Genomic DNA, 10662 nt, shown 5'->3' on the forward strand with positions numbered 1-10662 from the left:
GGATTGTCACGAGTAATGAAAATGCGATAGGGGGGGCCCTGATTGGTCCGGGCCAGTAAGCAACTGGGTACCCTGCTTACCGATAGTTACGCGTCTGAATCACTCAATACTCAGTGGCTACCAGTCAACGTGGCAGGTAGATTGACAGTGTTACCCGCCAATTGCAAAATTCCCCCGCATTTGGCAGGTGGGCGGGTGTTAATTTCAGGCCCTGATCGTCCGTCACTGGGAAGGATGGAAGACCAGATCAATGTTTTGTCCTTTTTTATTTTGTTTAAGATTATGTTTTGGGCATTTTTAGGCATTTGACAGGGCAGCTGAGCTATCTGGGCGCCAATGTTTCACCCTTTGACTGTAAATATTCTTCTATCTCAGCTGGGTCCTCTTCTTCACTGATTGTTCCTCATCAGCTGATTCTTCATCTTCATCACAACTTCCACTATTTCAGCTTTACATTCTACCTCTTCTGTTGATTCTTTCTCTTCATCATAGGTGCACAGCTCCACTTCTGATACTTCTTCTATACCAGCTTTAGGTTCTACCTCATCATCAGGTTCATAAACTTCCTTTAATTTCTAGTCATCTTCCATTTTTGCTGCAGGCAATGTGGGGGCGTCTTCAGAGGGCAAAGTAGCATCTGGTCTGTATGTTGGATCTATCACCTCATCATAATCTTCCTCCTCTTCTGACCTCAGTGGTAGAATGGTCGCCTGCCAATTGGAAGGTTGGCGGGTAGATCCCTGGCCCTGTAGTCCCAGTTGAAGTGTCCTTGGGCAAGACACTGAACCCTCGAGTTGCCCCTGATGCTGCACCATCGGAGTGTAAATGTGTGTGAGTGTGTATATGATGAGCAGGTGGCACCTTGTACGGCAGCCCCGGCCACAGTGTATGAATGTGTGTGAATGATGAATATTTCCTGTATGATGTAAAAGCGCTTTGAGTAGTTGTTGACACTAGAAAAGCGCTATATAAATACAGTACATTTAACAGGAGTTATTAAATTCAGTAAAACACCCATGATCCAATCAAATTACTATTATTATTATCATTACTGTTTATATCATTAAGAGCTTTGTAGTAAACAACTACCATTATTTTCCGAGCATTTGATGAATAAAAGACATATTTTGATGGCAAAAGATTTGATTTGGGGTCAGAAAGACCCCAGGAAAACACAAGAGTTAAGATTGAAACTCCCATTTAGCTAAATCTACTGGCTTGTCTGATATTTGATAGAATATTTTACTGTAAAAACTCACGCAAAAAACACATGACATCATATAACTGCATGACAGGGCTTTATGAGTGATGAGGTCATGTCCCGCTGCTTTTGTAACTGTGATGTGATAAATGCTGATATCACATCTTCTTGTCTGTGCAGCACTGACTGATGATGTCACAGCCCGCTAATGGCCCGTATTAATATCAGCGGCAGGGCGCCTCCATTAGTGTAATGGGGCTGATAATGATGATGATAGTTTCAACACAGAGCTGACAGCAGCAGCCAGCTGTAAATGATGATCCAGCAACTCCGGGGGTCTTTATCCTATTCCCCGCAGGAAATATTTACCCATAATCCCCCAGGGACCTGCAGTGTGACCTGTACACATATACAGTGAAACAGTAAATTGAGATTTCACATTTGTTGATTCCAGGGAAAGGCGCTGCTTGTTGCATCTTTTCTCCGAAAAGAATGGAAATACTGTTTGCACTGTCACGGAGGGATAAACAGGATTAAATTATTCAGTTTACTAAGGTTGCTGAATAAAAATCTGGCCATTAGATTTGAAATACTGGTAATGCTTTAGATTACAGCCCACAATGTGGAGGGTAATTACCCCGGGATAAGGGTGTACCAGTACATTACCTACCAATACTTGTGTGCCTGAGCATTCACTTCTCGTTCTCCCTGCCTGAATCCATTATATATAGGCTATTTATGGACTTGAGTGAAAACCCAAGATTTTATTACATTACCTGTAAAAGGTTTAAACTACAACTTGTTGTTTGAATGACAGAAACCAATTGATTCAGATCAGATGAGATATTAATAAATGCAACAAGGACATGCATAATAGCCTACGATACAGTGTGTTTACGATCCCCAAAACACTTAAAATTTCTGAGAACATAAAACACTTTTACAACACAAAAGGGTGCTATATGTAATACTGACAGCTAGTGTTTATAATAGTTACTGCAGTGCAAATTCAAAATACTGGAGAGAGCCATCTCCCCCGCCCCCTCCTCCCCAGACTCGAAGTCCACAGCACAGCGGAGTAGCTAACGTTAGATTCAGATCAGAAGCCTGTGCTCACACAGAGCTCTGTACACTGACACGCATTCTTTTTCGGTATGTGTTTGTATATGTGTGTGTGTGTGTGTGTGTGTGTGTGTGCAGGGAGAGAGAGAGAAAGAGAGAGAGAGAGAGAACAAAAACATTTTAGAGTTGTCTTTTTCGTCAAGATATCGCATGTTGATACCACCACAGTCATGACGGCGGTTCTGTCTTGTCTCGTCATTATTATTGTTAACAGAGTTTACATTTCATGTGCATTTTCATATAGGCAGATATTAACGTTGAAGTATGGATTTGATTCGCACCGTAATTTTGTCGACGATATAGCTATTAGTATTACAAGAAGCTTTTTATGGTTCTTTCAATCATAGATTTCTCATTTGTTATCCAAACAATGTCAAACTTGGCACTGCACACACTCTTGCCCCTAACAGGAAACCTGTCTAGTCTGAACGGTTTGAGAAAGATGTGAGTAACAAAGAGACTGACTGTAGCGCAATAGATAGCCTATTGAATGAAAATGAAACTTGATGATACAGAAGACAAACCATTTTGTGGAATGATGCATCATCATTGCACCAATGTGACTCAAAAACAGTTTCTGGTAGTCTCCCTATGAGCAGGACCACGCTCTGTCTGGAGCTGGTTGGGCTTTGCATGTGTTTGGATTCTGAAACTTCAGTTTTAAATTTGGGAATTGTCCTTTGTTTGTCCAAAGTCAAAGACAGTCCAAAGTAGTGCTGCTTTGGACCTTTTTGTGGGGTAGAGGTGTATTTCACATTGTAGCTGCCAGAGCTCCGCTGCTTTCTTCGACCCCCTCTGTCTCTGGTCCTGCTGTGCTCACTCAGTGTGCAGTGTGAGGAGGGGGGGGGATGGCTAGCGGCTAGAGCGGCAAAAACCAGTATATGCTTCTTTTACAAATTAAAATATTACCGATAGATATTAAACGATAGCTTTTGCATCTCTAATCCCAACAAATAATAATACATTTTTTTAAAGGCGCCTTTCTCAGCACCCAAGGACGCCGTGCAGAGTATACGTAAGACATTTTAAAAACAGCCAAAAAATACTACACAACAATAACAGAAAAAGGCAGAGCATAGAGATTCAAGTGGAATTGGCAGTTTTAAACTGATGTGTTTTGTGTTGTGATTTGAAATGGGGAAATGAATCGACGTTTTTAAGTTGGGGTGGTGATGAGTTCCAGAGACGGGGAGCAGTTGTCCCGTTATGTCTCTTTGGAACTCCAGATCCACTACCCGACCTGGCAAACTTGCATAGGGCAGTTACAGCCGGTAGAGAGATGCAGAAGTGCCGTTCACCCTGTTACGGGTTGATGAACCACTGAAACGATTTTGGGAACATCATTTTAAGGTACAAAAAGTTCTCTGGTGTTGCTTTAATATCTGATGATGCATTGTGGTCATTGTTGGATTTAAAACAGTAAATATATTACATATTGGACCTTTAAAAAAACAAAAAAAAACAAACGATGATCTAACAAAAAATGCATTCATTTATCATTAACTTTAGATAGCTTTAGTCTTATATGATTTAACAGGAACGAGGAGGAGACAGTGTTGGGATTTATAATAACATGTATAACTGTCTGTATGGATCATAGTATCAAGGTTGAGTTACATATAATAGCACGTTTGGGCACCGGGTAATCAGATGTTTTATCTGCTGAATATAACATTTGACAAATCAACCAGATTTAATTGACAAAGCACATCATGGCTGCACTCCATCTGCATTTGAGTCATCTTTTAGTCTGACATGTTTAATATGAAAATAGTTATTTATTTCAAAATGATCTGTTAATGTTATGCAGGCTTGTCATCGTTTTCAATAAATAGTTAAACCTTTGTTCTGAAGCAGGTTCTGGACTTAACAGACTCTCCTCACAGAAAAAGTTTTTTTTTTATTTGTATTTCCATAATTATAAATACAGTGATTTATTTTTAAGGTGTGTTTTAGTCATTTTTAAATGATCTTTGTAAAAGAGGGGTGTAATCTTAAAACTAAAAGAAGAAAGAAATGGAGGAACCAACACTGCTTTTGATTTACAGCCCGCCTACCCCGAAGTTATCATGTAAATAAGTGTAACAAGGGGGGATCTCTTCATTGTGAGTCATACTTGTGTTTCATCTTGCTATATTTATTTCCTTGGATGAAAGGAGAATGAGCGCACAACTGAAAAAAAGGTAAACACCTTGAGGAGCTGTAATTTTTGGTCTGGTGGAGAGAAGACTTACAGTACTTTAACCACTTCAAATGTCTCAGATGACCCCTAAACACATGTGAGCGAGCTCTAGGGTGGGTGAGTGCTGTCTGTGTGGCTACGATACCTGAAACAGTCTTTAGAGGCCCACAGTCTCTATGACTATACTCTGTCCCTGGTCTTTTGTTTGGAAGGAAATGCACAAATGCCCCCCCATAGCTAATTGAATCCCACCCAAATTATAAATGAACAATGTAGTTTGCCGTTTTTTTAGAAATAGGGTAATTTGAAAACAAACAAAAAGTTTATATTTATGAAGTGATTCAGAAGTCATTTCATCACTCCATCTACTCTGAAACGAATAAAGAAATAGGTACCCATCACGTAAAAATAACTACAGTATTGGTACCTAGTAGGTAAAAAACTAACCAGTATAATTTCTTTTTTAATTTCCTCCCAAATGTCCAGCTTATCCAGTAGGTTATACACCATGTAATAATAGAGTAGGTCCAAAATAACTACAGTACAGGTAAAAAAATAACTACAGTAAAAGTTCTTTGTAAGATCCCAATTATCAGCCCCTTATTCCATAACTTTAGCTTGATCCCTAGAACCTACATGTAAGTATATAAGTGTACATACTGTAGCAGTACACCATCATTTCCAAGTAATGCTGTAGGTTGTGGTCTGTAATCTAAAAATAAATACAGTCCCTGAAGTTTTGTAGGCAGGATTTAGACTGTGGATGACAGTAGCAATAGATGAAATGGCCCAAAAAAAGTTATCATGCTAATGTTAGTGGACTTAAAAAAGTATCAATTATTGAATCTGCTTATTTCTTCGGCTGATGGGTAAAGGTGTTTGTGTCTACCAGTGTTGTAGTTCTTGAGTACTTTGAAATTGGTTACCAGGAACGTACCCCTCCCTGCCCCCTTTACACACACTCCCAAGAAAATGAATGCGGGAAACAGGAGAAGCTCTGGCACAGACCACAAATGTGGTCTGTGGTCTGTGGCCTCGATACACTCTGGTCTTGGAGATGACTTTGTCTCGGTTTAGGTGGTCTCTACTACAAGTGATGTCATGTGATGGATACGTCGGACACTGCTGATTGGTTAGGGCAAAAGTAATCCCCACACTAAATGAGGATGTGAAATAAAATCCTTCTCAGTCTAGCAGATTATGCTAGTTTCTCCTCATACAGACTAAAAGCAATTTATAAAACAAAAAAGCAAAAATGACAACAACTAACATGTATAAATGAATGACTCTGTGCCTGTTTGGAACAAATAGGGACGTGATGTTTAAATTCCTTTAAGGCGTCTCTGTGCTGGCTGTCAACAGGATGAGTGGCTTCATAAAACCTAATGCCAACAGGGGCCGTGGTGATTCCACATGAGCTGCATCGATCTGAGCTGTCTAAGCACACAACTAGAATTGATAGAGCTGTAACACCATTTCTATCCAATTCAAGCTCTAAGTTTAGCCCAAGCCACCTGCTTAAAGGATGACTCATGCTGTCAATACTAGTGGGGAGAGATGCCCCCCCATGGTTAGCTACTGCTGGGATAGTAACCATTATTATGGCTGCAGTTTAATATCTGCGCCCCCCCACACGCACACACACACACAGTGAGAAGTAAAGAGAAATCCCTTTAATTTGACAGAGAACACAAGCCACATGTGTGTTGCATATTGCTGAATTGAAATCTTAACTGTCGACGTGACCTTTGACCAAGGGGAGGAGTTTGCATAGAAATCAAGGGTGTAGAGCAATTCTACTATCTGTAGCCTATCTGTTTATTTTAGTGCTGTCAGTAACAACGTTACATTTTTTTACTGCAAGATTAACGTTCTTTTTGACCTAGCAAACTTTGTAATTTTTTCACAAGCTGTTGCAACAACACCACAGTGGATCTAGCTAGACCGGAAAAAAAAACAAAAGGCACGCCACACACACTTTTTTGGGCTTACGAACTGGCCAAAGAGTAGTAACGTTATGTTTTGATTGGATGGGAAGCGTGACACGCCAAAATGGACGCCAATAAGATTCTGAATGGAAAGTTTAAAAGTAGCCAAATGTTCCATCGACAAGACCAAAATGATCTGTGTGTTTAGTTGTTGTGAACTGAGCTATCATCGCAGCACATCCAGTCTGAAATACCACTTGATGGACAAGCACACAACTGATGCGACCTCTCGCGACCCCCCGGCAAAGTAGTTTTTTCTCCCTTTTATTAACGGATAGTGTTACACTGTGTGAGAGATTATTTGCTCCAAGTGAGAATGTTAGAGTGCAATTGAACCCTACAGTAGGCTACATGCCAGTGTTGTTTTCAATTAAAAAAAACATTTGCACAAAGCAAGAAGCTCCATGTCCTTGTTGACCATGTTGATAAGAGCATTAAAATGAGAAAAAAACATTGGGACAAAAAGAAGTCAAGGGACATTTAGAATAGATAAAAACGTGCAATCAATTGTGAGTTAACTATGACATTATTGCAATTAATCACTATTAAATATTTTAATCGTTTGACAGCACTAGTTTATTTCATAAATCCTAGTTTGGCGCACGTGCCCGTTCATTATGCGCTGATTGCTTGGTTCCCAGTATTTTTACCACACAACTTTATCTAACTACAAGTGTCTGTGGCTCATCTAAAATTGTGCGAGTCCCCTTTTTTCGACTAGCCATCACACATCGAGGTAGTGATGTGTTCCAGGCGGGGAAGGCAGGCTGGATAAATGTACGCAACCGCCGGCAACAAAACAACGTGCTGGACATTGACCTTGTAGAAATATGAGGAACAGTTAACTATAGTCCTCAGAAATCCACCGGAGTTTAGAATGCCAAAAGAAAGGAAGCCCTAGGCAACCTATATCCGGTCTAAATAAGTGAGATATCTGTCTGTAAGTAAAGCTAACACATAACATCGGACATAATGTTAGATAGTGTCAGATCCCACAATCTTTCCATTATTCCTGCTGATTCCTCACATCTGTATTCACTTTTGTCTTCATGAAAGCCCAGTTTATAAGCCCAGTTTATAAGCCCAGAATATCTCCACACAGCAGCTTTTAGGCATTTTTATGCTGTTCGCTAGCAGACTGAATTGACAAGGAGGAACCTTCACGCAATACAAGTCAATGGAGAGCGCAGAGTTCTTTCCCCTCCTGGGGGTGCGGGACTTAAATACGCTCTGTCTTAGTACATTTGAGAAATGTGCACAAGGAAAGAAAGTCAAAGGGACATAACTGAAGTGCTACAAGGTAATTTACCCTCCACATCCTCAGAAGCTAGGGTGGCAGTGTCTGCCAGTACTGGTCACCAAAACAAGAGTCATAATCCACGAAAAGCTGGCCATTAAAGTACCAATTGAAGTACCTTAAGGAGGAGCATGAAATGAAAATGATCTTCCAAGAAATGAAGATGAAGGAGAGAGAGATGCCTCAAATATCACAACAATGCTTGAATCTGAAATACAAACACTATAGTTTATTAAATCATTTTGGATGTTTTTGGTGTTTCTTTAATATACCAGACAAATACCCCTACTTTTAAAATACAGTAATTTGCTCATTGCATTTGAAAATGTATCAGATCCAGATGACAAGGTAATGTAAAAAATGACATAATGCAAAAGCTTCTCTGTAGGCAAGTCCTTCTGTGTGGTCTGTTGTAAATGGTGGTCCATCTAGATTGTCATCTTCCCGTATCGGGGGATCTGGGCTTCCATGCTGTTTCAGGTAGTTGTAAAGAACGGCTGTTGCAATGATAACAGTGCAGCATCTTCTTGGTTGGAATCTAAGTGTTTTTTGAAGGCATTGAAAGCGACTCTTCCAAACCCCAAACATGTGTCTACTAGTTCCCTAGTACGCATATGAGCCTGGTTGTAGCGCCTTTGCTCAGTTGTTGTTGGGTGCAAGTAAGGTGTAAACAGAAAATTCTTCTGAGCATACCCACTGTCACCAAGCAATATTCCCTTGTGACCTCCTCATTAAAACTGAGAACACAGAGATGAGTTACTGCAGATCCCGGAATCATAAGTTGCTCCTTTCCAACGTGCAACAATATTTAAAAACTGTATTTGGGGAGTGCATTTTATGGAAATATGGTTTCCATCTATGCAGCCTACAACTCCCAGGAAGTTCCCATATTCATAGAACTTTACCTTGTAGTTTGCCTGAGTTGCCGCATCAGGAACGTTTATGTTATGTCTTCTCAATTCACAAATAGCCAATGACTTTACATACTGTAGGTTTACTGACACCACATAAGTCCCTAGTTTTTCTGTTAAAGGTGCAAAAATTGTAAAGTTATGAGCACCTGCAGACAAACTGCTACAGGCCGTCCTATTTGGGTAACAAATGTAAGCCTTGGTTCCAAAAGTGAAATAAGATCCACAGCATTTACTTTGTGGATTCAAAAACAATCTCCAAAACTAATTTCATAAGAGCAATGCAATGGGTCCCTTCTGTGAGCAAGAACTGGCCTACCTGGTGGTATTTGTTGTTCTTCATTGACATACTCCAATTATTCCATGTGTCTTCTTTAACAAACAACTTTAACCTGAAGTCAAACCTTCTTCCTCGTTAAATTCAGGCTTTAATTTAGTCCTGAAGTATCTCTAATCTTCTCTCAGGAAATCAGCTTAGTTTCTCCAGGACTAGGCCAAGTCTAGGACTATTTTACAACATGACCAAGAAAGTAGATTTCTGTTAGTCAGCGTTAAAAGACCTTTTCAGTCTAGGATTAGCTTTAATCGCTGTCTGGGAAACCGCCCCACTGAGGCTTTGACCAATAGTTGTCAGAAGTTGCATGTGACCCGCAGATTAATTGCAAAGTTTAACCTTGATATTAGTGTGAAATAATTCAGATAAATCTCTATGGAGAGTTAGGGTTAGGCAATTCAATTTTCTGTTCATATGAATGCTGCATGTTAAAATCATTTGATAGAGTCAGTCACGGCTACTGGAAAAGCGGAAGAACTTGAAAAGCGGTGAAGGCTGCTACAGAGCTCTGCCGTATCATCGGCAGTTGGTAGTTGAGTTACACCGAGAACGGGGAGGTTTGACCTGGGTACAGGGCACCGCGAGCTTGCGTTTGTTTTGGCTGACATGGCGATTAAGATTAGGCGTCAAACAGTGAGCATTACGCGTTGAAGACAGTTAAGTTTAGTTAAGTTTAGGAAAAAGATCGTGGTTTGGATTAAAACTAGGGCTGTCAAACGATTAACATTTTTTAGTTGATTAATCGCATAGTAATGGTGAGTTAACTCACGATTAATCGCATTTTTAAAATTCTATTTCAAATCCACTCCAATTGAAGTTGAATGAGATTATCAAATGTAATGACACATTGTCATTCATACCAAATGTACATAATAAGTAAAAACTAGACCAATTGAGCTCAACTTGCTGTGTCTTGAGTTCAGCAGTATTAGGTGGGTATGTTTGAAGTGGCCAACACTTTGCGACATTTAGCAAGTCTACCGTCAAATGCACTGTTTTGTAGAGACATGTGGACTGAGGTTGAATACTATGAGCCGTGCACGGACGGTGTTCGAATGGTAGCTGTTTCGAAGCTGCAAACATATTTCTAGCACTGTCTGTGTTCAGCGTGCTCACTTTCTCTTCAATGTTCCACTGACCCGCCACATCCATAAAATGACTGCGCAACGTCAGCATATGCCTCTCATCGTTCTCATTACAGTCAATGCATGCGAATGCAGCTTCCACTCCTGATCGATGTAATGAGCTGTACTCCAAGATAGCTATGATACACTTAGCGATGTCCAATAGTCACCAGTAAGCGCGACAGAAGCTGTGTTGTCCAAATTCGTAGCTAGGGTGCCTTCTCTGTGTCATACCACTCGTGTATCCTGGACATGACTGTGGCCCGATGGGCAACTCGTACGTGAGGTCACGGAGGCAATCCGGATATCACGGAGACCTTCGTCTTCCACTATATAAACTGGTCTGCATGCTGGGGCTATCCATTTAGCTATAGCTGGGTCAGTTTACTGGAGGTCGACGTATCCATCGATCTGCTTCTAAAACGGCTGTCAAGGGTAATTTGTCGTACGTTACCGGAAGCAGAGCTTACGCTGGGATCCGTGTGCTTGGCTTGCAAGTGATA

At 40.5% G+C, this 10662-nt stretch overlaps 1 protein-coding gene and 1 long non-coding RNA gene across 3 annotated transcripts in view; one reads left to right on the forward strand and one right to left on the reverse strand.

The window, feature by feature from the left end:
- The window catches only part of LOC116696481 (uncharacterized), a 9800-nt gene extending 6635 nt beyond the window's left edge, over window positions 1–3165 (forward strand). Inside the window, exon 3 of the long non-coding RNA XR_004333744.1 lies at window positions 3066–3165. This is a non-coding gene — a long non-coding RNA (uncharacterized LOC116696481). The remainder of the gene's footprint in view (window positions 1–3065) is intronic.
- b3gat2 (beta-1,3-glucuronyltransferase 2 (glucuronosyltransferase S)) overlaps window positions 1–10662 on the reverse strand; it is a 134068-nt gene that overhangs the window by 13337 nt on the left and 110069 nt on the right. The gene's annotated exons all lie outside the window — the stretch shown is intronic.

Source organism: Etheostoma spectabile, chromosome 10, assembly GCF_008692095.1.
Source record: "Etheostoma spectabile isolate EspeVRDwgs_2016 chromosome 10, UIUC_Espe_1.0, whole genome shotgun sequence".
NCBI lineage: Eukaryota > Metazoa > Chordata > Actinopteri > Perciformes > Percidae > Etheostoma > Etheostoma spectabile.